We start from the raw sequence: 24,087 nt of genomic DNA, 5'->3' as shown, positions 1-24,087 counted from the left end.
CCATCTCTGTTATGTCTGAGGCTTTCTTTGCATGAATACAATTCTTGATATACTTTATTTTAAACCAAAAAAAAAACTAGCAACATATAGCGCCTCTGATCCTTTGCTTAAAGATCTTTTTAATACTTTTAAAAGGGTAAGCGTTATGCTATAAAACTACATGTTTTACTTTACTAAAATGCTTTATTTGTATAGTGTTGTTACTATTGATATGTATATGTTTTGACAATATACAGTGGGGAAAATAAGTATTTGATACAGTGCCGATTTTGCAAGTTTTCACAGCTACAAAAAATGGAGAGGTAGCCAACTGGAGAGAAGAAAGAATCCCATCTATTTCAGAAATTACGGACAGGGTTTCAGCTCATAATTTATATGAGTATATTATTGCGTTAAAAGAAAAAAACTATCAAAGATCTAAAATAAGATGGTCTCTTTGGTCCCAGAAATACATGCCAAACCTTGTTTTGAATTAGTTCCTTGACATTATCTAAATAATATAAGTGTAATATGTTATTTCCGAATGTGTTTATATACTGTGCTAAATGAATATGAGTTTATAATCTTGCTTGACTTTGAAACTTAACAAATTGCCTCAACGTCTTCCTCCTTCCCTTTCTCCTCCCCCTTTATATTCCCTAACTCCTTCCATTCCCACTTCCCCTCCAATACCTTTCCCATCCACTTTTAGCCTACCCTTTCTTCCCTTCCTCTTCCCTTTCTTTGTTATTTCAACAATATTTTTAAGAATGCATTTTAAATACTTCAATTACCCCCTCCCCTGTTATTGTAAACCCCTTAAAATTTAATAAAGTATACAAAAAATGGAGAGGTTTGTAATTTTTATCCTAGGTACACTTCAACTGTGACAGACAGAATCACCCAAAAAGCCAGAAAATTACATTGCATTATTTTCAAATATTTAATTTGCATTTTATTGCATGAAATAAGTATTTGATCACCTACCAACCAGCAGGAAGTTTGGCTCTCATAGACCTGTTATTTTTTTTTTAAGAAGCTCTCTTACTCTGCACTCATTACCTGTATTAATTGAACCTGTTTGAACTCATTACCTGTATAACAGACACCTGTCCACTAGAAATGAGCCACCCCCCTAGTGTTCGAGTTCAGTTCGGTTCGTCAAACGGCGGGTGTGTTCATCGAAAAAGTTCGTCGAACCCCATTGAAAACAATGGCAGGCAAACACATACAAACATATAGAAAACACCTTCTAAGGTGTCCAAAAGGTGACAAACAACTCAGAAGACACCACAAACACATGGAAAAGGGACAAGTACATATACTCATGCTGAAAGAAAAGAGCTGGACGAGTAAAAGGAGGAGCAGACACAGATATAGGCATGTCATGCCCTTCTAAAATTGTGTAAAACACAGCAAGTGGACTCCAACAAGAGTCTCCATTTTTTAAAAAAATTTGGCCACAGACACCACTTAAGTGGCATCAATTGTCCCACAGTTGCAAACTTAAAATGTTGATTTGCATGAAGCACAATCAAAAATACAGAAGCCTTTACTCTCCCCAGGATGACACAGGGGTAGAAAAGTCCTTACGGATCCATGATTTGTTCCTCTTGATGAACGTTAGTCTGTCCACATTGTTACTGGACAGACGCATGCGCTTATCTGTCAGCACACCCCCAGCAGCACTGAATACGAGAGAACGCTGGCTGCGGGACACGACAAGATCTCCAAGGCATAAGTGGCGAGCTCAGGACATTTTTCCATATTGGAAGCCCAAAATGAGCAAGGCTCCAGTTGCACAGTCATGGCATCGATATTCACTTGGAGATACTCCTGTATCATCCACTCCAGGCGTTGACTATGTGTCAGACTTCTAGTGTCTTGTGGCCTTGCAAAGGATGGTCTAAAAAATTCATGAAACGATTCCATAAAATTGCTGTTACCACCAGATACGGTGTTGCTGGTACGGTTTGAGTGATGATGACTCGACAGTCCCATGGTTGGCAAGTTAGAACTGTGAGATTTATTCTGTGCACCACTGGTGTTTAGTGGAAAAGCCAATCTCATATTGTGTAACAGCTTCTGCTGATACTCCTGTATACGTGCGTCTCTTTCTACGGCAGGAATTATTTCGCTAAATTTTGACTTGTACCGGGGATCTAAGAGTGTGGCAACCCAGTAGTCAGCATTACTTCGAATTCTGACAATCCGAGGGTCATGTTGTAGGTAGTGCAGCAAGAAGGCGCTCATGTGTCTTGCGCATCCAGAATGACCAAGTCCTTGCTGTGTTGGTGGCGGCGAGGTGAGAATCATGCTTCCTTCCTCTGCCCTCTCCCCCCACCCTCGCACAACAGAAATGTGAGTAAGGTCTCCCTCATCTGCTGAGTCTTCCATGCCCATCGCCAGTTCGTCCTCCATTTCTTCCTGGGCTCCTGCACCTTCCTCAACAGTTTGGCTGCTACCAAGGGCCCTTGTTAATCCCTCTCCCCCACCATCCCATGCCTGCCGCCTTGGTGCTGCTGACCGTCTGGCCCTTGTAGATCTTGGTATCCCTTGCGCATATGAATCCTCCTGTACTTCCTCCCCTTCCTCTTGTCCCACCCCCTGACTCCGAATAGTGTTTAGCGTGTGCTCCAGCATGTAAATGACTGGAATTGTCATGCTGATAATGGCATCAGCAACGCTAAACATCTTCGTCGCCATGTCGAAACTGTGCAGAAGGGTGCATAGGTCCTTTATCTGAGACCACTCCAGCAGCGTGATCTCCCCCACCCCTGCATCTCGTTGGCCCAGGTTATACGTCATAACGTATTGTACCAGGGCTCGGTGGTGCTGCCACAGTCGCTGCAACATATAGAGAGTCGAATTCCAGCATGTCGGCACATCGCATTTCAGCCGGTGAACCGGCAGGCCGAAAGACTTCTGGAGCAATGCAAGTCGTTCAGCTGTGGGGTGTGAACGGCGGAAGTGAGCACATAGTGACCGTGCCCTCTGCAGAAGGCAATCTAGGCCGGGATAGTGGGTTAAAAATTGCTGGACAACAAGGTTCAACACGTGAGCCATACAAGGCATGTGTGTCACATTGCCCCGGCGAAGGGCCGCACCCAGGTTTGCAGCATTGTTGCACATGGCCTTCCCTGGCTGCAGGTTGAGCGGAGACAACCATTTATGAAACTCGGTCTCCAGAGCTGACCACAACTCGTCAGCTGTGTGACTCACATTTCCCAGGCATTTCAAAATAAAGACTGCCTGATGCCGTTGAGCTCTGCTGCCAGCATAGTAAGGAGGTGTGCGGGATTCCTTGTGCACAATTACTACGTGGGTGGCCTTACCATACAGGCTTTGGGCGGAGGTGGCGGACCGAGACGAGGTTGAGGATGCAGAAGCAGTGGAGGAACGTCTACATACAGAGGATTGATGCACAACTCATGGGGACGGCAAGACTTGTACAGCAGACCCTTCTCCATCTCTCACCATAGTTACCCAGTGCCCAGTCAGAGTCATTTAACGCCTCTGGCCATGATTACTGGTCCAAGTATCTGTGGTGAAATGCACCCTGTCACTCACAGTTTCTCAAGGAAGCGGTGATTTTGTGTGCGACATGCTGGTGTAGCGCAGGAACACCTTTCTTGGAGAAGTAGTAGCGACTGGGCATCTGGTACTGGGGCACTACGACGGACATAAGGTCTTGAAAACCCTGTGTGTCCACAAGGCGGAAAGGCAGCATTTCTGTAGCCAACAGCTTGCAGATGCTGAAAGTCAACCTCTTAGCTTTGTCATGGCTAGGAGGAAATGGTCTTTTACTTGTCCACATCTGAGGGACCGAGGGCTGGCTGCTGTGCTGAGATGGTGTTGAGTAGGGTGTCCCTGGCAAACTGCTGGTCTGTGAGGAAGGTGCAGGCGGAGACATAATGTTGCTTTCATCCAAAGGTGGTGCTCTCGATGTCTGAGAGAGCTCAACACCAGCAGCTGTTTCCACTTCCAAAACAACTGACGACCTGCCAATCATACTGCCTGTTGCGGGTAAAGAGGTGGAAGGTCTGCGTCCAAAAGCATGTGTGACTGCTGTCACTACAGTCACAGAGGACGAAGAGCACACGGGTGCACTTGAAGGGGCAGACGGTGGTTGGCCAGCTCCACTAGGCCACATTGTAGCACTGTGAGCTTCCCACTGCGACTTATGCTTCATATCCATGTGACGGTTCATGGACGAAGTACTCAAACTAGTGAGTTTTTGGCCTCTACTTAGAGATTGGCGACAAATCTTACAGATGACATGAGTTGGGTGATCCTTTGTGATGTCAAAAAAGGACCAGGCTAAGCAAGGCTTAGAGCCCATGCGACCTGCAGAGCCACCCCGACTTCTGCTCAGAGGCAGAGTTGTGGCTGAGGATGCAGTTGTTGATGTGCTTCCAGTACTCCGTCTCTGTCCAGGAAGGTGCAACCTAACCTCGTCGTCAGTAGCATCCTCCTCCACCTCCTCTGCTGACCTCATCGACTGGCTGACTGTAGGTTGACAGTAAGTGGAATCTCCAACCTCATCTTCACCCTGTGTGTTCTCACTCCCCTTGTCCTCAGAGCCAATCTCTTTCTGCCCTGACTAAATAGTCAAGTTGTCGTTCCAATCAGGTATCAGTCTCATCGTCATCAGCATGTTCCTCATTGTCTCCACCAAGAGGAGTTACAGTTTGGGAATGAGGGTCTACATTATGCTCAGAACCTTCTTCATCTGGGCCTGGATCCGACTCACAAAGCTTCTGGGCATCAGTGCAGATCATTTCCTTGTCTGGACTCACTGCAGCTTTGGAGCAGACCTCTGATTCCCAGGCTATAGTGTGACTGAACAGCTCTGCAGACTCCACCATCTCTGTTACCCCATACTCAGCAGGGCGGGTGGAGATTTGAGAGCTGGTAGGAAGCAAGTGCGATTGGGGTGACACCTCAGAGGACTGGAGTGTTTGGGATGTTGATGAAGTTGAAGTGGAGGAGAGGCCACTTGATGGAGCACTTGAGATCCATTCAAGCACCTGCTCTTTTTGTGCCTCATCTACATTTGGTAGTGATGGTCGTGTCCGTAAGAACGGGATCATATCAGATTGTCCATGGAAAGAAGTAGACATCTTATTTTGGCTGGAAGATGGTCTTTCTTCAGCAGAGGTTACTGTTGCTTTACCAGCTACCCCACAGACACAAAACTTTTTTTCCCTTTCCAACACGCCTGTTCCCCTTTCCACCAGCATCTGGCCTTTTGCCACTCATTTTGTATGTGAACAAATTGGCAACTGTTTATTGCAGTTAAAAAATGGCTACTACAGATGGAGAGGTGGGGTAGCTTTCTTGAAAGCAGTGCTACGCCACTGACTATCACACACTGATACTATGCCCAAGGGATTGCCTGGACTAGCTGCAGTTAAAAATTGGCTACTGCAGATGGAGAGGTGGGGTAGCTTTCTTGACAGCAGTGCTACACCACTGACTATCACACACCGATACTATGCCCAAGGGATTGCCTGGACTAGCTGCAGTTAAAAATTGGCTACTACAGATAGAGAGGTAGGGTAGCTTTCTTGACAGCAGTGCTACGCCACTGACTATCACACACTGATACTATGCCTGGACTAGCTCCAGTTACAAATTGTCTAGCAGAAATGAAGAAGTGGGATATGTTTGTGGAAAGCAGTGGTACGTCACTATCACACACACTGATACTATACCCCAAGGAATTGCCTGAGCTGATTTAGACAGACACTGTGAAAAACCCTTGAACAGCGCTGGCACAGACCTGCCTAGCAAAAATGGCTATGAACTGCTCTAATCTAGCCCTGAAAAGGGCTGAAATTACAAGTAGTCCCTAATCCCTAACCAATGTGTAGATTGCACTGTATAAGTGTATAGCGCCCACAGCAGCAGCAGCAGTGGGAGCGGTGACTGACACACACCCGCATTGAGATAATGGCGGCGATGGGGAAAATGGCCGGGTGTTATAGGGCAAGGACATGTGACATGCACAGCCAATGAAACATGCCCTTGCTTGTCTGGCAAAAATCCACTTTGCTGTGTGTGTCTGTGATTGGCTGACAGCCTGGCCCGCCCCACTGTATGCGCGATTAGGACAAAAAAATTGGCGATTGCCATTCTTTCAGCACTCAGCAGCACTGATCTAAACCCTGTCCCCCCGCACAATATACGCTGAATTTTGATAATATCATTATTAACAGTGACTGACAGTATTACAGTGAAAAGCCAGCTAGTAACTAGCTACGCTTTTGGTGATCAAACCGTTATCGAATGGTAAATCGAACGGTCGAACGTTAAGCAAAACGTTCGAGTTCGTCGAACGACTCGAACATCGCCCAAAACAACTCGAATTTGAAATTGGCGAACAGTTCAATTCGAACACCGCTCATCTCTACTGTCCACACACTCAATCATCCCATTCAAACCTCTCTACCATGGCCAAGACCAAAGAGCTGTCTAAGGACACCGGGGACAAAACTGTAGACCTGCACAAGGATGTGATGGGCTATAGGACAATAGGCAAGCAGCTTGGTGAGAAGGTAACAACTGCTGGCGCACTTATAAAATGGAAGAAACACAAGATGACTGTCAATCTAAAGGGTGCTTTACACGCTGCAACATCACTAACGATATATCGTCGGGGTCACGGTGTTTGTGACGCACATCCGACGCCGTTAGTGACATCGCAGTGTGTGACAGCTAGGAGCGACGACCAACAGGGGCAAAAATGTGAAAAATCGTTGCTCGTTGACACGTCGCTCCTTTTCCAAATATCATTGCTACTGCAGGTACGATGTTGTTAGTCGTTCCTGCGGCATCACACATCGCTATGTGTGACACTGCAGAAACGACGAACATCTCCTTACCTGCGTCCACCGGCAATGAGGATGGAAGGAGGTGGGTGGGATGTTAGCGATGTTGTGCGCCACGGGCAGCGATTTGCCCGTGACGCACAACCGACGGGGGCGGGTACGCTCGCTAGCGATATCGGTACCGATATCGCAGCGTGTAAAGTACCCTTTAGTCTGGGGCTCTGTGCAAGATCTCATCTTGTAGGGTAAGTATGATCCTGAGAAAGGTCAGGAATCAGCCCAGAACTACAAGGGAGAATCTGGTCAATGACCTGAAGAGAGCTGGGACCACAGTCTCATAGATTACATGTTAACATATAAAAAGGGGTTTGACCTCTGGAATTTGGAACCCACTAAAATGATAATTGCTGTTTGAGAAGGAATGTGCAAGTCACTGTATATTCCTATAGTTTTAGGTATTCTGACCACCACTCAATTCATTCCGTATTGGACTGCTAAGTACTGTGCTTGGCTTTTTCCAGCAACCCAGAATAAATGGAGTGTCGTTTGGGTGTCCGACCTGCTACAGCATTTTATAATGGGATAAAAGTTTCCTAATCTGCTGACTGACGCAGGTCCCAGCGGTAGGACACTCACTGATCAGCAAGTTATATAAGTGATAGCTAGTTCTAACAGGACAACCACTCTTAGCTTCTGTGCCCATACTTGTCAACTAAAACCATGAAGTGTGTTGGAGTATTATTGTTTGAAAATCATTACATTATTGTTTGTGTAGTTATTACAACGTGCCACTTTGTCTGCCCTTGACCTTTCATACTAGTGAGTCATAAAAATCACTAATTGTTCATTAGTTGTCAACTTTTGAATTGACGTTTAACATCCATCCAACTCTTGGCTTTACAAAAAAAATGATAAATAAAAAATCTGACATCATTCCCCCCAAAAAATGAAAATTGAGATACTTAATGTTAACTGTAGTATCAGATCTTTTACTTGTTTTTCATGAGTCCTCCATGCATATTGCGTTGTGCCACCATTGCTATTGAGCCTACAAGGAGGTTCTGATCCCCTAAGTATCTGCACTTTTAAAGCAGAAAGTTTTAAAACGGCTTGTCTCTTCATAATAAATTGTTAAAATTGCAAAGTGGCTGTAAAAACAATTTACTTGTTATTAAAAATCCTCTCCATTTTAAAGGATAGAGGGATTTTTAATTTTAGTGTTTATAGTTCGTTGCCTATGTTACCAGTAATAATAATAATAATAATTTTTATTTCTATAGCGCCAACATATTCTGTAGCGCTTTACAATTCAGAGGGGACATGTACAGACAATATGAGACATTACAGAGTAAAAAAATTCAACAGATACCAAGAGTGAGGGGCCTGTCTTAAGCTTACAGTCTATGAGGAAATAGGGGAGGCACAAAAGGTAAATTGGGGGGTTAAACAAAAAAACAACTTGCCAACAAAATAATAGGGGATTCAAAACTGGCTGCATGAACTGGTCATTGGCCAGAATCTACACAAGTACAGAGTGTAAAAAAGTACATGAAGAGGAATGCAACCAGAAGACACAAGGGACAAGAATTTGAAGCCAATTTTGTGAAGGGCAGAAAGGGACTAGTAAGAGTAGTGGCTTGCCACATTGTCAAGGATCTCAGTGCTTACAAAGTAAGCAATTAGACACACTGTAACATAGGGTGAGGGTGCCGTCTGACTGCAACCAATCACAGATGCCGAGACTGCCCGTGGCCTGGGAAAGCAGTGAATATGTATGAGGGTGATGAGCAGCCCCAGAAGTAGTGTTACCGGCGCCCGGGAGACTCGGTAAGTATTATGCGCCTACTGTAATCCCCATAGCCCTTTCTACCACCAATTTAAATCACAATATTCAAGTCCCAATAGACTGATATGGTGATCGGTGTCCAGGCAGATATTCAGGATTAATTCTGGTCTCGAACTAGGTTTTTTCAAAATCCGGTTGGACCTGGACATCCCGAAAATATCCATCACTACTTACAAGTCTTTTTTTATAGAGGTGTATGGAAAGCTGGACCTGACTAGCTTCCGTGGCATTGCGCTCCTCCTAAGCTGCAGAGGCAAAGCTGCCTCTCCATTCAGTCTCAGAGACTGATCAATTTGGGCTAGTTATGTGGTGACACCACTAATCTGAACTGTCTATCATTCATGAGTGCATTGCGACCTGGCAAGCAGAAGATCAGGAGACAGAGGAGCAGTGCACTTCAGCAGACAAGAAGAGAAAATCCCGCTAAAGATACTACAAATACATTACAGTAGAACATCACATGAGCTAAATTGTTGAATGGTTAACTTGAAAATTTAGCAAATTTAGGTTGGAAAAATATAGGGATTATTAAAATAAGTAAAATCATCAGAATATAATCTCTTTAGCAATAGTATGTTATCCACGCTACATCATTTTATGACTGCACATAACTATGTCCAGCAAAGGCTCTGTCATTATTAATATAATTAATTGCCAGATCATATTTTTAAACCACCAAAAATCCCTTAATACCTATAACAGTATCAGTTAGCTAAACTTGTGCATACCATTATGGAGTGCTGACGGGGAAAGATAACCAGATTAGTCACAGATCTACATCTGCTATTCAGATCATTACCAAAGACATGTTCTTATTTGGAAATTCAAACTAAACGCATAGTTCTTGCTTATTGGAGATTCACTTCAAGAATCTCCATCGTCATATCACTTGAAGAACATTTTACTGCTTACAATACACACTGATTAATGGGGAACAAACTTGCTGAATATTACATCATTTGCTGCATATTCATTGTGGAAGAATCAAAAGTTGAAAATACACCATGTAGGAATTCCCTCTAAAAAATGAGTTTGTATTGAGACAAAAGTAACAAAAAGAACCATTCCACACAAGTATGTAATATGGTCAGCGATGTCTCTGGTTAGTGGTCAGAAACATTACACTTTAATATCAGAAATTATTCTGCAATGCTTAATAAAAATAATAACAACCTTTATTTTTATATGCTGCAGCGCTTTACATACATCAGCAACACTGTCCCCATTGGGGATCACAATCTAAATTACCTATCTCCGTCTTTTGCTTTGAATCTAACGAAAAAGTGTAATCACTTTAGAAGCTTTCTCCAATATCCTGTCCTGTTCTACTGATGTGTCACCCATCATGTTTTACATAAAAGCAGCTGTGGTAGCATTACATTAGTTTGGCACTGATCTCAATAAAACCCATGGAATATACTGATGTTTCAACATAATCCAACATAAAGGCTTTCAATTTATTCTGTAATTCCACTATAATTTGTAACTGTACGAGATTAAAATCATCGCTTCGGCATGTGTTTCCTTGTAAATAAGACAGGGTGTTATATTATTTATTGATTCGAAAAATAGCTAAGGCTTATTTTTGGGCAGGTCTTATTTTTGGGAGAAACACGGCTATTCCCTATGTACTGCTAAGTTTATCCCCAAAAGAAAGCAAATATCCCCCAGGAGAATTGTACTTACCAGACCCCAGACACGTAGAGTTGGCAAGTGAATGGGCTCCTCTCATGTACAGGTCTGCGTTGCTGTCAAGTCCCACGGCGGTCATTCCCCCTTTGTTTCCCAGCATAGCTCCCCACGTTCCAGAGTGGTTGCTCCCTCTGATGGCCGGAAGCAGTATCACTTGTGCAGAGTTAGTGAGAGCGGAGTGATACTCTGACCGGATGAGTGTGTGTGAGAACGGAGTGATACTGGTACCCAATGTGTGTGTACGTGAGCAGAACGGCGACTGACCTGACAGTGATGCTGCTCTCTGTTAGGCCTCTTTCACACGTCAGTATTTTGCATCAGTGTTTCATCAGTGTGTCATCAGTATTTGGATGCCAAAACCAGGAGCGTCTCCAAAACACAGAACAGGTGTGAGTCTTTCAATTATAGTTCTTCTCTGTAAGTTCCATTCCTGGTTTTGGCATCCAAACACTGATGACACACTGGCGAAACACTGATGCAAAATACTGACGTGTGAAAGAGGCCTTAGAGAGCCCATCCACTGTCGGCACTTGCCAGCTGTAGTTGTTCAGGGTCTGTTGAATGCGATTTTTTTGGGGGGCAGTCAGCTTTCTTTTGGGGCTGTCTTCTCTCTTTTGTGGGTGTCTTCTCTCTTTTAGGGGTGTCTGCTTTGTTTAATGAAGTGTCCTGCTGTATTCTTTAATTTTTTTTAGCTGGCTGGACACTTCATTATTAATCCATAACTAGGGTTTATTTTTGGTATAGGGCCTATATTTTAAGGATACTCCAAAAATTATATTTTCAAGGTAGGTCTTATTTTCGGGTAAACACAGTAGTAGCATTGGTTTCATTTTTTGTAAAATATAATTTCATGCTCTAGTGTTTGTTGCACTCTGGTGTTCACCTTCTAGCACAAAAAGAACAAAGAAAAAATACTGAGTGTCTGTGCTTTCAAATTTGTTATCTACTGTTTACTGATTTCCAGTTGCAGGAATTTATAAGTCAAATAATCTGCAATGTGTGAATATGCCTGAAAAGTGGGTCTACCTGCCTATATAAAAACTAGAGAGAATTGGTTTTCTTGAAAGCTGAATACTAGGGTTCCAACTTTTTTGTTAAGTATTTCATTCCACATGTGTTAATTCATAGTTTTGATGCCTTCAATGTGAATCTACAATTTTTTCAGTCATGAAAATAAAGAAAACTATTTGAATGACGTGTGTCCAAACCTTTGGTCTGTACTGTATAACTTCAATCTTAATAGGAACCTGTCAGCTTATTCATGCTTTGTGAATCAGATACTAGATGTGCAGGTGATTGACATGTCTGGTCCAGGTGACTGACAGAAGAGACCTGTCAATCACCTAGAACAGAGGTAGGCAATTACTTTTCCCAAGGGGTCACATGATAAACTGTGACTTCTGTGAAGGGCCGAAACAACAAGCCAAATGTAATTCTGCTTATTATTATTATTCATTTTTCACTTAATAACATTGATATTGAGCAGAATTACCGTATTTTTTGGATGCTCGAGAGGGATCACAGGAGGCAGGGGCGATGCTGCGGGCTGTGCTGTGCGCTGTGCTGTGGGCTCTGCGGCGCTGTGGGCACTGCGGGCTCTACAGTGCTGTGGATGGTGAGACAGAGGCCGTCATCCTGAATGCTGGCGGTGTGGGCTTCAAATAATAGTGCCCAGAGTCAGTGCGTGCGCAGATGCAGCTCTCTGCTCAACATCTCATCAGTGTACGCGCCGCCTCTGGCCCATTGATCTCCCAGCAGTGAACTTAAGGAAAATGGCGCCCAGAGGTGGCACGTGCACAGATGAGATCTTTGCTTGTGATTGAACCAATAGCTTAATCTGCGCACATACATTGACTTCGGGCGCCATTTCTTTGAAGCCCGCACAACCGACAGTTCCTGCATGTTCCTCCTGCCCAGCGTCGGACTTGCTACCGGAGGAAACTTCAGTAATGCCAGGCCTGGATTCAGGTACCTGCATTGCACTCCGGAGCTCTCACCTGAGCTCCGGAGTGCAGCCTAGACTGTACCACGAGCGCCAAGTGATTGATTGCCCGGCGCTTGCGGTTCAGTTCATAACAGCTGCAGACAGGCCAGGCTGATCTCCGGAGTTCAGGTGAGAGAACCCGGTCCAGTAAGACACTACCAGATTATAAGATGGACCCCATATTTTTTTTTTCTCTAAATCTGCTTATAATCCGGTGCATCTTATAAAACGAAAAATACGGTAAGTCTGGTGACTAGCTGCTACTATTGATATGTGATGCCCTGGCCAACCAGGTAGTCACAGATAGGGCCCCGCATTACACCTGTCCCTCATAGGTAACATACAGCCAAACACAAACCCTAGTCACCCCCCTCAGGGCTGGATGGACACACCAGGGGGTGGAACCAGGCGGTTGGAAGACGGCCACCGAAGAGTTCAGAGAGCCTGGGGCGGGAAAGTAGCCAGTTCAGTGCGGACGGATAAGGTCTAGAGTTCAAGTTGGAGAGGTGTGTGGGCTGGAGCTGTGTGCAGCTCCAGCAGAGGAGAAAACCCAAATTGAACAGGTGCCAGGGTAGGAGCCCTGGTACCTCAAGCTAGGAGGCGGACGGAGGCCTCTGTCTGCAGGAGCCGGGAAGACGGCTTGGTGGAACCGAGGTGGACTGGTACAGGGTAGTTGCCCGCCGGAACCACCTCGGAAACCGGAGCACAAAGGGGGGTACTCAGACCCTGAAGCTAGGTCCAGAAGCTACTGGGGGCTAGTTAATTTACTGATTGCGGCCAGGACTAGAGGTCCTGTCCCACCCAAAGTCCCGACTGAAGGCAATAGCCCAACGAGGAGGATAGAAAGCCACCGCCACGGCTCAGAGATCCCATGGGCCAGCGTATTCGGGCAAAAGGGCTCCTCAGGCAACCACAAGCCGGGAGTGGACTCCTGAAGTTGCAGGTGTGGCGCCCTGGACAAGCCAGGTCATCACAGGTACTGCAACAACACACCCCACACCCCAGTTAGGCACACCAGTCACACACAAATCCTTGTTGCCTCCCTCCAGGGGCTGATGTCCACACCAGGTGGGGTGGAGCCAGGCGGTTGGCCCCACCCACTGAGGAGTTCACAGTCCTGGAGGCAGGAAAGGAAGTTAGTTAAGCTCGGGCAGAGCTAGAGTCGAGTAAGGGAGGTCAAAGAGTGAGGAGTAAAGGAGTAGAGGAGCAGTCTGACCGTGTCCGGGTACGTGGCCCGGGCACATACAGTAAGATTGGCAGACGGTGGTGGCCGTCTGCAGGAGAGGCCGATCGACGTGGAACCGTAGGACCGGGGACGGGCGGTGGCCCGCCGGTACCGAACCGGGGAGCGAAGAGAAGCCAGCACCATTCGGCAGGGCCTACGGACCCCAACCAGGCTTGGAGTCGCCGTTAAACCGGTCAAATCCGTTAGCGACGGGAACCTCCGGGGTTTCCCAGCAGCAAAGACCCGATTGAAGGCAACCGTCCAAACCGTGAAGGGAAATACAGTCACCGCCAAGGCTACAATTCCCAGGGCCAGAGCCTGTGGGCAAAAGGAGCTCCTCCGGCGCCTATCAAAGCTGGGAAGCGGGTTATCGGTGGGAAGCCATCGGGGCCGAAAACACACTACAAGTGCAGGGAAAGGCAGTCATCGCCAACCTACCGGGAGTGACCACTGCAGCCGTCAGTGGGACCCGTCCATCCAGCCGTTTGTTTTACCAGAGACTCCGTGTACGTTACTGGCTGAGTGAGTACCACAGTGCCGTCTGGCACCGCGCTGCCCCCGCGACCCTGCACCTCACCAAACCCTGCCATCCACATTCCAGTCACCTCACCGGGCCCCGGGACCACCCAAAAAAAACCTACCCACGGAGGGGAGAGAAACATCTCGGCTGCTCCCTGTCATCGCTCCCGGGATCCCCGTCCAGAGCAGCGGTGGTGTCCCAACCTCACCACAAACCGTGTGTGGCGTCATGGACCGACTTCCCAAACCCCCCAAAACTATCCCCTTTCACTCACGGGCGCCGCTCGAGTCCCCGGATCCGTCCCACCGCTCCAACTACCAAGCAGCGAGCAGCAAGCAGCAGGCTGCAGCAGTGCCGGACCCGAGCGCCAGCGAGAGCGCAGCAGCGACGACTCCCTCCCCGCCCGCGACACAAGCACAGGTAGTCCATCATCACAAACAGGTGCAGGAGAAAGACAGAGACCACCAGCCGGGTGGGGGACCAGACTGCAGTCGGCTGTGGGCAACGACCACTATCACCTTGGTTTACCAGAAACTCGTGTGTTTTCTTAATAGTGAGTACATCAGTGCCCTCCGGCCGCCCATCTCCCTGCACCGCCAAGCACTCCCCCAACGAGTCCCGGGGACACCATCCCTGCCCACGGAGGGTTTAACAACTTGCTGCCAAACATCTCCCCCAGGTGCCACGTAACTGCAGCGGTGGTGTCCACCTTCACCACATCCCGTGGGTGACGTCACGAACTTAACACGGCTCCGGCCGTATACCTACGTCCCCAAACCACAAATCCCCTTTTAGTTGAAGTGACCGCGAGACCCCCGGGTCCGGAAACCCTCGAGCCACCCACTGAAGGGCCAGATCCGAGCAGCTCGGCTGCCGACCTCGGGGCGGTACAGATACATACTAGAGCTCATTGTAACTTGTATTTTTATCAGTAGCAGCCAATCAAAACCATATAATTTACAACTTTTTATAAAGTTCATTAAAAAATAAGTAAATTACACTGCTCCTGTATTCAGCCCTTGTACTTCGATCAATAGCTCCCAACACACAATACAGGGGGGAGATACTGAAGTGATGGCCCAGGGGTACCTCCGGCTGTTGCATAAAGAGTCTTCAGGCAAAAGTTGAAATGCATAAAAACTGACATTTATTCACACAGAAAATAACACTCCGGTCAGCAGATTCCGGCAATATTGGTGGAGCTGGGGACAACCTGCCCAAACGCGCCCTCTGGTGGGGATATGCCCTAGATACTCCTCTTCTCCGGGCTCCCACTCTCCGGTCAAGCACACACTGGACCCACACCAGCGGAATAGACCCTGAGGTTGCGTCCACCTCCTTTACTCCGGTGTCCCCCGGTGTTCCGCTCACACACTCACACTTGCCGCTGCAGATGTTCACTGCCTGCTGTCCCGGATCCTTCTCCCCACACACACTCAGACCTTCCCTAGATATCCGGCCGACTCCTCCTTCCCCGGTGGCAACAGCCGTCCCACCCGGCCACTAGGGGGTGCCCTAACACAACACATATAATAATAAAATCAACACTTTTAATAATCACAATGCCGGGTAAACTATGCTAAACTAGTAGGGGGTAGGCCCACCCACTACATGCCTCCCCTCTTAAAATCCGAGCCTCCCGGCAAGGCTCTTAACTGTAAACACATTAAAACATCAAAACCTTTTGGGTCAGTCCACGACCACAGCGGCACCAGTTCAGCGGCGCTCCCGGTCGTTAGGGGCGCTTAGTGGCGCAGCAGCGCTCCCGGTCTCTAGGTAGCGCCCGGAGGCTCAATAGCGCTCCCGGTCTTACGATGGCGCCCGGAGACGCAACAGCGCTCCCGGTCTTAGATGGGCGCCCGGAGGCTCAATAGCGCTCCCGGTCTTAGCTGGCGGGCAACAGACCCGTAAAACTTTTAACAGAAACCTTCTGCCGGTCTGGGAACAACACCGGTCTTAAACATGTTGGCTGAAACAACTTACTCTGGAGGCCAGGCCTTCTTCCACTCCTCCACTTGGGCCTGGATGTAGGCCCCCAGAGATTGTCCCGGCTGACGGCGGACCCGTCGGAAAGACAAGGGGGCAAAGGGCGGCTCTGCTGGCGTGGCTGCCTCGGCTCCTGGCGGCGGTGAAGGTGTCGCTCCCCGGGGTGGCGGTGGCGCGTCCAAAACAATGACCGGTTGGTTGGTCACATGCTGACTCACGGTCACTACTGGAGAAATCTTCTCCGGGTCAACGGCCGGTCCAGACGCTGGTTCCGGGGCAGCAGTCACGGTGCGCCGGGGGTGAGAGGGCTCGGACGGGACCGGTCTTGCATGGCTCCGGCGCCGCTCTTGTTGCTCCTCCCACTCCAGCTCCTCTTGCCACTGAGCCGCTTCCCGGGCGGTTGGCATCCGGTTCACGGCAACGGCAAATAGACCGCGACTACCTGCGTCCGGCAGAAACTGAACCTTCTCACCCGGCCAGAGTGTGCGAAGCCGGGTGGGCAACCCCTCCACGTCCAGGTGGACTCTGTTATAAAAGTAGTCGTCCCCTGTGCTGCACTCACGGATGAAGCCGTACCCCTCCTTCTGGTTAAATTTTACCACCACGCCGGTGGTAAACTGCAGGGCCAGCTCCTCTCCGCCCGGACCGGACAGCATCTCCCGGACAAGGGTTTCGGCCACAAGACGTTCCTGAACAGGGTCGGGCTTCGGGGACGGAGCTCTGGGGCGCGGTTCGGCGGGCGGGACGATTACCGGGTCCCAGATGAAGCCCCGGTGGTCCTTCTCCAGACGCTCGGTGAACTCTTCAGCCGGCTCCGTCAAGGAAACAGATGGTGTGGCAGCGCCAAGCTGTGGGGTCTCCCAAGGGAAGGGTGTAACCTCCGGACGACCTCCTGGTGGCGTGGCATACGTCGCCTTCACTTCGGTGATGGTTCTTCCGGACTGTGCGTCCCAGGTGGTTTTCCACGACACTTTATCAGGGCGCGTAGAACCTCCCGGTCTCACTGGAAGATCCACCATAGCGGCCTCACTGGCAGGAGCAAACCTGGGGCGACCCCGGCCTAAGGTGATCAAGGCCATGGTTGTAGCCAGTTCTTCCGGTTGCCCAAAAGCTGCCATCACGGAACGCTGTGCTGAAACTAGCGGTGGTGTCAGAGTGCAGACTGAGGGCGAAGAAGGCGGGTCTCTGCTTCCCGCTTTTAAACAGTATCCTCCCCCAGCTGCACGCAATATTTTGACTCCTCCGCGGCGGTACTTCTTTCTCTTCAGTACACCGCCCACTCTGTATGTCTTCAATGCCCTGGGACTGGCGCCTCCCCTCTTTGGACGGAGTACTCCGTACCTCTTCCTCGGCACCAGCCAGCCCCAGGCTCTTCTTTCGGCGCCAATTTTTCGCGCCTTTTCTTCTTCTTGGGCCCGGTCCAACGCTACGGGCCCTGTGTTCTCTTCCCACCAGGGAGCTGGGAATTTTCTTCCATAGTCAGGATCCTGTGCTTCAGGCACTACCTGATCTTCAGCTTCCTGGGTCCCCGGCAGGGAACTCGCATCCTGCCGACTACGCCACATGAAGTGATGGCCCAGGGGTACCTCCGGCTGTTGCATAAAGAGTCTTCAGGCAAAAGTTGAAATGCATAAAAACTGACATTTATTCACACAGAAAATAACACTCCGGTCAGCAGATTCCGGCAATATTGGTGGAGCTGGGGACAACCTGCCCAAACGCGCCCTCTGGTGGGGATATGCCCTAGATACTCCTCTTCTCCGGGCTCCCACTCTCCGGTCAAGCACACACTGGACCCACACCAGCGGAATAGACCCTGAGGTTGCGTCCACCTCCTTTACTCCGGTGTCCCCCGGTGTTCCGCTCACACACTCACACTTGCCGCTGCAGATGTTCACTGCCTGCTGTCCCGGATCCTTCTCCCCACACACACTCAGACCTTCCCTAGATATCCGGCCGACTCCTCCTTCCCCGGTGGCAACAGCCGTCCCACCCGGCCACTAGGGGGTGCCCTAACACAACACATATAATAATAAAATCAACACTTTTAATAATCACAATGCCGGGTAAACTATGCTAAACTAGTAGGGGGTAGACCCACCCACTACATGCCTCCCCTCTTAAAATCCGAGCCTCCCGGCAAGGCTCTTAACTGTAAACACATTAAAACATCAAAACCTTTTGGGTCAGTCCACGACCACAGCGGCACCAGTTCAGCGGCGCTCCCGGTCGTTAGGGGCGCTTAGTGGCGCAGCAGCGCTCCCGGTCTCTAGGTAGCGCCCGGAGGCTCAATAGCGCTCCCGGTCTTACGATGGCGCCCGGAGACGCAACAGCGCTCCCGGTCTTAGATGGGCGCCCGGAGGCTCAATAGCGCTCCCGGTCTTAGCTGGCGGGCAACAGACCCGTAAAACTTTTAACAGAAACCTTCTGCCGGTCTGGGAACAACACCGGTCTTAAACATGTTGGCTGAAACAACTTACTCTGGAGGCCAGGCCTTCTTCCACTCCTCCACTTGGGCCTGGATGTAGGCCCCCAGAGATTGTCCCGGCTGACGGCGGACCCGTCGGAAAGACAAGGGGGCAAAGGGCGGCTCTGCTGGCGTGGCTGCCTCGGCTCCTGGCGGCGGTGAAGGTGTCGCTCCCCGGGGTGGCGGTGGCGCGTCCAAAACAATGACCGGTTGGTTGGTCACATGCTGACTCACGGTCACTACTGGAGAAATCTTCTCCGGGTCAACGGCCGGTCCAGACGCTGGTTCCGGGGCAGCAGTCACGGTGCGCCGGGGGTGAGAGGGCTCGGACGGGACCGGTCTTGCATGGCTCCGGCGCCGCTCTTGTTGCTCCTCCCACTCCAGCTCCTCTTGCCACTGAGCCGCTTCCCGGGCGGTTGGCATCCGGTTCACGGCAACGGCAAATAGACCGCGACTACCTGCGTCCGGCAGAAACTGAACCTTCTCACCCGGCCAGAGTGTGCGAAGCCGGGTGGGCAACCCCTCCACGTCCAGGTGGACTCTGTTATAAAAGTAGTCGTCCCCTGTGCTGCACTCACGGATGAAGCCGTACCCCTCCTTCTGGTTAAATTTTACCACCACGCCGGTGGTAAACTGCAGGGCCAGCTCCTCTCCGCCCGGACCGGACAGCATCTCCCGGACAAGGGTTTCGGCCACAAGACGTTCCTGAACAGGGTCGGGCTTCGGGGACGGAGCTCTGGGGCGCGGTTCGGCGGGCGGGACGATTACCGGGTCCCAGATGAAGCCCCGGTGGTCCTTCTCCAGACGCTCGGTGAACTCTTCAGCCGGCTCCGTCAAGGAAACAGATGGTGTGGCAGCGCCAAGCTGTGGGGTCTCCCAAGGGAAGGGTGTAACCTCCGGACGACCTCCTGGTGGCGTGGCATACGTCGCCTTCACTTCGGTGATGGTTCTTCCGGACTGTGCGTCCCAGGTGGTTTTCCACGACACTTTATCAGGGCGCGTAGAACCTCCCGGTCTCACTGGAAGATCCACCATAGCGGCCTCACTGGCAGGAGCAAACCTGGGGCGACCCCGGCCTAAGGTGATCAAGGCCATGGTTGTAGCCAGTTCTTCCGGTTGCCCAAAAGCTGCCATCACGGAACGCTGTGCTGAAACTAGCGGTGGTGTCAGAGTGCAGACTGAGGGCGAAGAAGGCGGGTCTCTGCTTCCCGCTTTTAAACAGTATCCTCCCCCAGCTGCACGCAATATTTTGACTCCTCCGCGGCGGTACTTCTTTCTCTTCAGTACACCGCCCACTCTGTATGTCTTCAATGCCCTGGGACTGGCGCCTCCCCTCTTTGGACGGAGTACTCCGTACCTCTTCCTCGGCACCAGCCAGCCCCAGGCTCTTCTTTCGGCGCCAATTTTTCGCGCCTTTTCTTCTTCTTGGGCCCGGTCCAACGCTACGGGCCCTGTGTTCTCTTCCCACCAGGGAGCTGGGAATTTTCTTCCATAGTCAGGATCCTGTGCTTCAGGCACTACCTGATCTTCAGCTTCCTGGGTCCCCGGCAGGGAACTCGCATCCTGCCGACTACGCCACATGAAGTGATGGCCCAGGGGTACCTCCGGCTGTTGCATAAAGAGTCTTCAGGCAAAAGTTGAAATGCATAAAAACTGACATTTATTCACACAGAAAATAACACTCCGGTCAGCAGATTCCGGCAATATTGGTGGAGCTGGGGACAACCTGCCCAAACGCGCCCTCTGGTGGGGATATGCCCTAGATACTCCTCTTCTCCGGGCTCCCACTCTCCGGTCAAGCACACACTGGACCCACACCAGCGGAATAGACCCTGAGGTTGCGTCCACCTCCTTTACTCCGGTGTCCCCCGGTGTTCCGCTCACACACTCACACTTGCCGCTGCAGATGTTCACTGCCTGCTGTCCCGGATCCTTCTCCCCACACACACTCAGACCTTCCCTAGATATCCGGCCGACTCCTCCTTCCCCGGTGGCAACAGCCGTCCCACCCGGCCACTAGGGGGTGCCCTAACACAACACATATAATAATAAAATCAACACTTTTAATAATCACAATGCCGGGTAAACTATGCTAAACTAGTAGGGGGTAGGCCCACCCACTACAGATACCAAAGGTGCAGCTGCACAGGGTCTCCAGACAACTGCTAAAACGCCTTGTTCTGTCACAGCCAGCGACAGCATCAATACTAAGAGGAGAGAAAGGGGCTTGTACCTGAGCCATTTGCAGCCACAGGGCAGGCCTACTCTGCTCTGCTGCATGCTTGAAGGGGCCATTTCCTCTTCTCTTACTGTTGATGCTATCGCTGGCTTTATGATGCAGGAGAAGCACAGCATTACTTCACTGTCACATGTGCAGGTGCATCACTAGGCAGTTTTTACATTTTAAATACAGTTTATTTTATTTAGAAACTTACATAGCAGCGGTCTCTCAGTGCAGGCATTCTGCCCTTGGCCTGTGCAGCTTCTCCTCTCTGCTATCCACATTTCTGCTACTCCTGCATTCATCCTGTGCAGAACGTGTCTCCTCCAGCTGCCATGGTGTCCTCTTCTACACCCAAGGTGTGGGACAGCTACGATGCTGAAGTTGGTTTCTTATTCGTCAGTTTCTTATTCGGCAATTTAGTTTTTTCAGTTTTTTATACATTTATCAACAAAAATAACACATCACAATAATCAAATACAATGCACTGATGAGCCCTAATATAAAAACACTCACAACCAGCTGCGAAAATTATAAAACTGGAAAAAAAATGGGCATCAAAGTGGGCACCAAAGTATATTAGTGAAAGGGTTAAATGGCTTTGAGGCACTGATCTAACACCACAATTGCATATCTAGTGATGCCTCTAATCAAACTCAAGTGACTCCAGCCTGGCCCAAACAGGTTCTGGGCATCAAAACTGGCATCAAAGTGGGCACACAGCCAATTTTCAAAGATTTGAATAAGTAACTGGTGTTTTTAAAGGGTTAATGGGCTTTTGGCCACTGATCTCACAACACATTTACATACCTGGTGATGCCACACATCAAATTCAGATCACTCCGCCTGGCCCAAACAGGTTCTGGGCATCAGAACTGGCATCAAAGTGGGCAAAACCCCAGTTTTCACAGATTTGAATAAGTAACTGGTGTTTTTGAGGAGTTAAATGGATTTGGGCCACTGATCTCACACCACATTTACATACTTATGTCGCGGGCGGGGAGGAGGGTGTCGGCACACTACGCTCACCCCCTTCTGCTCGGGTCCGGCGGCCGCTGCTCAGTGGTGGCTCGAGCTGTAGGCCGGATCCCGGGGGTTTTCTCGAGCGGCACTCCTCGCCCGTGAGTGAAAGGGAGTTGTTGGGTGTGGGGATGATTATTGTCCGTGACGCCACCCACGGTTGTGGTGATTTCACCACCGCTGCTCGATACGGGGATCCCGGGGATGGTGATGCGGAGCAGCCAGGTGTTGTGTTGCCCCTCCGTGGGCAGGGGTCGGTGATCCCGGGGCCCGGTGAAGGTTTGTGAGGTGCGGGGCCTGGTGGGCGCAGGGACGCGGGGGCAGCGTTGTGCCTTGCGGCACTGTGGTACTCACTCAGCCTGAGACATGGACACAGTTTTACGGTAAACCAAACGGCTGGTAGGACGGTCCCACAGACGGCTGCACCTGAACTCCCGGTAGGTGACGGTGATGTCCCTCTTCCTTGCACCTATGGTTGACTTGTGGTAGCGGTGGATTCCCTCCGGTTACCCGCTCCCCGGCTTCAATCTGGGCCGGAGGAGCCCTACACTTTGCCCGCAGGCGCTGGCCCTGAGAAACTGGTGCCGTGGCGGTGGCGGTGTCTCTCCGATTCGGGTTGGGCTGTTGCCTTCAATCGGGACTTGGTTGTTGGGGGATCTACGTCCCCTTCACTGACGGATTCGGCAAATTTGGCGACTCCTAGCCTTGCCGGGGTCCGAGAGGCCCCTGCCCTGGTGCTGACTGTCCTTCGGAACACTGCTCCAGACCACCGGGCACACAGCCAACGGGGTCCTTCCAGGAACTTCCAAACGGTCCCCCTCCAGACAGTCACCGCCGTCGCTGACCTTGCTGATCTGGCCCTGCACAAAGCTGGACCTTCAGGCTTTCTTTCTTTACTGTCACTTCACTTCTACTTTCACTACTTTCACTTCTTTAGCTCCTCACTCCTGCTCCTCCTTGAGCTGTCTCCTCCATGTCCCTCACTGGACTGCCTGGTTTCTTCCCGCCTCCAGAGCTGTGACCTCCTTGGTGGGCGGAGCCAACCGCCTGGCCCACCCCCTGGTGTGAATCATCAGCCTCTGGAGGAAGGCAACAAGGATTTGTAGTTTAGCTGTGATGTGCCTACCTGGGGTGTGGGGTGTGGTGGTGTTGTGACCTGTGACCCCTGGCTTGCCCAGGGCGTCACATTCCCCCTTAGCAAAATGCAGACCGTCCGCGGGCTGCCGTCCTACACCGGTTCTATTTTTCTGAAAAAGATAACATTTGAAATTAACATATTTACATTTTTTTAATCATAACTCTTCCCAAGACGGGAGGCACATTTCTTTTAACGTTACAAACGGTTTACGGTTTCCGCTCTCTCCCACCCAAGCAACCTGGCCCTGATGCTGCCCCTAAAACCCAGGCAGCACCCCTTGACCCACAGTCCAGCACAAGTTACCCGAGCGGGATCTGTCCTTCCCCTCCAGAGGGTAGCCACCGGTTCCTTTGGTGGCTGGGCCCTAGCCTGCTCTGCTGAGGGCCCTCCCTCCAACCTGCCTCTCCGGAGGCGGCACTGCGGAAAACGGTAACGGTAAACAACATATTTACAAGCCACTTAACGTTTGTGGTGCCCTGCAAGTTCACGGGCTTGTCCATAAGGAGTCCCTTATGCAACTTTTAAATGGTCCCCTCGGGGACAACGGTGCCGGCTCCGGACGGTCCAATCACTACAGACAATCAGGTAACTTCTTCTTGGATCAATCATTTTTCATTTTCAACTTTCAAACAAACAACAAAATGGTGGTCCCAACGGGGACGGTGCAACGGGCATCCGCTGCCCTACTCGTACTTTTCTGCTGCTTCATCCGAGGGAGGGGGCGCAGAGCTCACCCTGCTCTCGTTGCTGCCCCTTAGCTTCACATCCAAGGCAAACCACCCCCTCTCTCCGCAGTGTCGGGTGTACCGCACCATGTCCCCCGGCATGAGGTTACGGCCAGGATGCTCCTCGGGCAGATGGGCATTCACATCCCGCCGGGCTACAAACACCTCGGCCTCCAGGCCCGGTTCGTATATGAACCCGTAGCCCCGGCGGACATCAAACCGCCTCACCTGCCCTTCGTACAACGGGCCCCGGACACGGAAGGTTGCTTGCCGAAGATTTTCTTTCTCCCGAATGGCTCGGGCCACCAGCTCGGCTTTCCTTCTCTCCCTCTCCGCGATCTCCAGGCCCAGCGATGTCGGCTCCCTATTCCAATACGGCGCTGCTGCCAGCGCCGGCGCACGGGTCGGGCCCCGCGGGACATCCAGAACGTTGCCCACTGTCAGGACTCTG

General features: G+C 50.4%; 1 protein-coding gene across 1 annotated transcript in view; it reads right to left on the bottom strand.

The window, feature by feature from the left end:
- PGM5 (phosphoglucomutase 5) overlaps window positions 1-24,087 on the bottom strand; it is a 359,677-nt gene that overhangs the window by 122,920 nt on the left and 212,670 nt on the right. The gene's annotated exons all lie outside the window — the stretch shown is intronic.

The sequence above is a fragment of the Anomaloglossus baeobatrachus genome, chromosome 1 (assembly GCF_048569485.1).
Source record: "Anomaloglossus baeobatrachus isolate aAnoBae1 chromosome 1, aAnoBae1.hap1, whole genome shotgun sequence".
Classification (NCBI taxonomy): Eukaryota; Metazoa; Chordata; class Amphibia; order Anura; family Aromobatidae; genus Anomaloglossus; species Anomaloglossus baeobatrachus.
Note: the sequence above shows the minus strand (reverse complement) of the source record. Positions and strands in the feature narration are given on the sequence as shown.